This window comes from Vanessa atalanta, unplaced genomic scaffold (assembly GCF_905147765.1).
Source record: "Vanessa atalanta unplaced genomic scaffold, ilVanAtal1.2, whole genome shotgun sequence".
NCBI lineage: Eukaryota > Metazoa > Arthropoda > Insecta > Lepidoptera > Nymphalidae > Vanessa > Vanessa atalanta.
This window is the reverse complement of record NW_025920031.1, coordinates 15,001-19,988: the sequence shown is the minus strand read 5'-3', so window position 1 is coordinate 19,988 and position 4,988 is coordinate 15,001. Positions and strand designations below refer to the sequence as shown.

The window sequence follows — 4,988 nt, the reverse complement described above, 5'->3', positions numbered from 1 at the left end:
ATTCGCTTTACCGGATGGGACTGTTAATTATCGACGCCAGCTATCCTGAGGGAAACTTCGGACGGAACCAGCTACTAGATGGTTCGATTAGTCTTTCGCCCCTATACCCAGTTCCGACGATCGATTTGCACGTCAGAATCGCTACGGTCCTCCATCAGGGTTTCCCCTGACTTCGACCTGACCAGGCATAGTTCACCATCTTTCGGGTCCCAGCATCTGTGCTCAGAGCGCGCCTGCATTCACGGATTGGAAACGAGACGCCTCGGGAGTGCGAGAGATCGATCGAGACCGAAGCTCCATCCTCCCTGAGCGCGCGTGTTTAGCGCGCGCCTTCACTTTCGTTGCGCCTTTCAGTTTTATGTATAAATATCTCAATGACTCGCACACATGCTAGACTCCTTGGTCCGTGTTTCAAGACGGGTCCTGCGAGTGCCCGAAAATGAATCATCGCAGACGGATACGCGCACAGTCCGAGACAACACGGCAGCGACGACAGCAGCGCCGCGTCGACGTCCGCACTCGGGCAGGACATCGACAAACGACGTTCGCTTGCGTCGGGCCGGACGCGCGTGAGACGCGTGCGCGATTCGTATTATAAGTACGATTTTGTACTACCGTCCGACGGCCGGTCGGCCACCGTCACGGTCCAATAGACGTGCGCGAACACGACGACTGGACTCCCGAACGGCGCTTAGACCGACATCGAACGGGTCGCGATGTATTACTGAGAGAGAAGTGCACGCCGTCGACGAACGTCGACGGACGCGACCCGTGCCCCACGACGCACCCGCGAGGGGAGGTATGAGACATCGAGGCGCGCGCCCGTACGCCGTCGAATGACGATGAATCTCTCCGTTCGTTCATTCGAGTTTCGCAGGTTTACCCCTGAACGGTTTCACGTACTCTTGAACTCTCTCTTCAAAGTTCTTTTCAACTTTCCCTCACGGTACTTGTTCGCTATCGGTCTCGCGGTAATATTTAGCCTTAGATGGAGTTTACCACCCACTTAGGGCTGCACTCTCAAGCAACCCGACTCTGAGGAGCGTACCTCTCGCCGTCTCGCTCCGTCGCTACGGGCCTGGCACCCTCTACGGGAAAACGGCCCCGTTCAAGACGAACTTGGACAGGAGTGGCGACGACGAGAAAGCGATACCTCCCGAACACCACATCTCCCGCGATCGTTACAACCGCGGGATTCAGTGCTGGGCTATTTCCTGTTCGCTCGCCGCTACTAAGGAAATCCTGGTTAGTTTCTTTTCCTCCGCTTACTAATATGCTTAAATTCGGCGGGTGATCCTCCCTGATCTGAGGCCAACGATAAAAAAAACGAGGCAGACGCGATATCCGTCAACGCGACGGCGCCGCTTTCGTCGAGACGAGAGAGAATTTTCATTCCGATCGTTCCGACGTCGGCGTCGACGCGCTCTTCGGACGTCGAGTCCGCCTACTCGATATATATACAATATATATATATATATACGAATGTTTCGATGTCATCACGTTCAACGATGCGAGCGCGCTTTATTTACACATCATATAAACACGTTCGTCTCGTATACGTCGTAACGATCGCGGAGCTTTTGTATTCGAAATTTTGACATTAGAGTATGAACAAAAGAAACGCACGTACTCGATAATCACGAGACGAAGAGATCACCTAAACTCCGATTACCCTCTTTGATCGAGAACAACTCAATGAAACGATCGAAAGGTCGGAGATGGGCGCTCCTCGTCTGGCGACGAGCGACGCTCTCAGTCTCTCTGACGTCGCATAACGAAACTCCGTGACGTAAACGTACACACGAACGCGTATATAAAAATATAAATAATATATACACACACACGCATGTAAACGTAAACATACATACACATCGTATTTGTTATATTTGAACGGACCGAGAACGAGATTTATATTAAGTATATTTAAACACGTAATATAACACATCGAACGCGGATACCGTCATATGTTCGAGAAACGTCAGTCAGTCTATTGAGTCGGTTACGAAATAATAGACATTACGACATTAAACATTGAACAGTGTGGTTTATATTTTTATACAGCCGGCCCTCAGACAGGAGTGGTCCTGGATGTTTCTCCACGGACCGCAATGTGCGTTCGAAATGTCGATGTTCAAATGTGTCCTGCAGTTCACACTATGACGCGCAGTTAACTGCGTTCTTCATCGACCCGCGAGCCAAGTGATCCACCGTCCAGGGTAATGGTTTTTAATTTGTTTTATTTTTATAATTTCTACGATCACTCGAACGATTCTATACGCCAGTGATATGAGTTTATTTTTTTTTTATTTTTTTTTTTTTTTTCGTTTTTTTCTCTTATTTTTAGTATACAGAGAAAAATTCAAAAAATTAAAAAAAAAAAAAAAAAAAGTTAAAAAAAAAAAAAAGTACAAAAAAAAAAAAAAGAAATATACATTTTATTTGAAGATGACGATGTGCGTTAACACATCGTACTTTCCTCGAAATCGACATCGAAAAATATCAGAATAGGACGCGTTACACGACTCTGGACTCTGACTCGGACACACTGCTGTGTGAGAGAGAGAGAGTGAGAATCGCGTCCTCGCATCGAAACGACACATTCCGAACGTCGATATTTGTGTTTTACAATTTTATTATCGTTCATTATCGCACTCTTTCGAGATTGATAATTTACGTTAATGATCCTTCCGCAGGTTCCCCTACGGAAACCTTGTTACGACTTTTACTTCCTCTAAATGATCAAGTTTGGTCAACTTCCCAGCAACGCCGACGGCCGTGAAGCCACCGCGTGTCGGTCCGAAGACCTCACTAAATCATTCAATCGGTAGTAGCGACGGGCGGTGTGTACAAAGGGCAGGGACGTAATCAACGCGAGCTTATGACTCGCGCTTACTAGGAATTCCTCGTTTATGGGGGATAATTGCAAACCCCAATCCCCAGCACGAAGGAGTTTCAACGGGTTGCCCGGGCCTCTAGGCCAGGGAGAACATGCTGATTCCTTCAGTGTAGCGCGCGTGCGGCCCAGGACATCTAAGGGCATCACAGACCTGTTATTGCTCAATCTCGTGCGGCTCGAAGCCGCCGGTCCCTCTAAGAAGAATTTTAATACGCCGCCAGTGAGTTGCTCGACCGAAATCGAGCACACCTAAATGACGACGCCTATTTAGCAGGCTAGAGTCTCGTTCGTTACCGGAATTAACCAGACAAATCGCTCCACCAACTAAGAACGGCCATGCACCACCACCCACCGAATCAAGAAAGAGCTATTAATCTGTCAATCCTTCCGGTGTCCGGGCCTGGTGAGATTTCCCGTGTTGAGTCAAATTAAGCCGCAGGCTCCACTCCTGGTGGTGCCCTTCCGTCAATTCCTTTAAGTTTCAGCTTTGCAACCATACTCCCCCCGGAGTCCAAAATCTTTGGTTTCCCGGAAGCTGCCCGCCGAGCCATTGTAGTAACGTCGGCGGATCGCTAGATGACATATTTACGGTTAGAACTAGGGCGGTATCTAATCGCCTTCGAACCTCTAACTTTCGTTCTTGATTGATGAAAACACCTTTGGCAAATGCTTTCGCTGATGTTCGTCTTGCGACGATCCAAGAATTTCACCTCTAACGTCGCAATACGAATGCCCCCAGTTATCCCTATTAATCATTACCTCGGAGTTCTGAAAACCAACAAAATAGAACCGAGATCATATTCTATTATTCCATGCACGAAATATTCAAGCGGCATTTTGAGCCCGCTTTGAGCACTCTAATTTGTTCAAAGTAAAATTGTCGGCCCATCTCGACACTCACTGAAGAGCACCGCGATAGGATTTTGATATTGAACCGGCGTTTTACCGCCGGCTCACCGACGATATGCTCCGCAGACGTGTCAGTATCACCGCGGATGCGGTGCACCGACAGCGCGGCGCACAAATGCAACTACGAGCTTTTTAACCGCAACAATTTTAGTATACGCTATTGGAGCTGGAATTACCGCGGCTGCTGGCACCAGACTTGCCCTCCAATTGTTCCTCGTTAAAATATTTAAAGTGTACTCATTCCGATTACGAGGCCTCGAAAGAGTCCCGTATCGTTATTTTTCGTCACTACCTCCCCGTGCCGGGAGTGGGTAATTTGCGCGCCTGCTGCCTTCCTTGGATGTGGTAGCCGTTTCTCAGGCTCCCTCTCCGGAATCGAACCCTGATTCCCCGTTACCCGTGACAACCATGGTAGTCGCAGAAACTACCATCGAAAGTTGATAAGGCAGACATTTGAAAGATGCGTCGCCGGTACTGGACCATGCGATCGGCAAAAGTTATCCAGATTCATCAAAATTAACGACTTCGGACGAGACGCCCTCCGTCGATTGGTTTTGATCTAATAAAAGCACTCATCCCATCACTGGTCAGAGTTCTGATTGCATGTATTAGCTCTAGAATTACCACAGTTATCCAAGTAACTGAGTAAGATCTAAGGAACCAAAACTGATATATTGAGCCATTCGCGGTATCGCCTTAATACGGCTTGCACTGAGACATGCATGGCTTAATCTTTGAGACAAGCATATAACTACTGGCAGGATCAACCAGGGAGCTAACCGAGACTTGTTGAAGTCGTCAATTACTCTTCTCGTTTCATATTCGCATATAAAATACACACAAACTTATGCATGCATGTACAATATACGCACAGTATGAAACGAGCGTCTCACCGTATCGTCGATCGCGTTAGACGCGATAGATTTTAACGGTTGACTCTTATAAAAATTTATATGAGACACAAACGCGCTTTAAGCACGCGCGCGCGCGTGCGCTATAATATATAACGCGACGACAGCGGCGGCGGCGGCGGCGGCGGAGGCGTCTTCACATAATGACACATAACGGTCACGAATTCGAACGTTCTAAACGAGATCGAGTTTTTTTTTCAAAATAACACTTCGCACACGACGTGTACGTATGTATTGTTCAACGATTATTATCGTAAAACATTGGGATCGAC

At 47.8% G+C, this 4,988-nt stretch overlaps 2 non-coding genes across 2 annotated transcripts; both read right to left on the bottom strand.

Annotated features, from left to right (window-relative positions):
- Window positions 1-2,062: 2,062 nt before the first annotated feature.
- LOC125076774 lies at window positions 2,063-2,219 on the bottom strand. The gene has a single exon (XR_007120683.1). It is a non-coding gene; the product is annotated as a 5.8S ribosomal RNA (ribosomal RNA).
- Window positions 2,220-2,676: 457 nt separating this feature from the next.
- LOC125076776 lies at window positions 2,677-4,579 on the bottom strand. Its single transcript, XR_007120685.1, has one exon. It is a non-coding gene; the product is annotated as a small subunit ribosomal RNA (ribosomal RNA).
- Window positions 4,580-4,988: the final 409 nt, after the last annotated feature.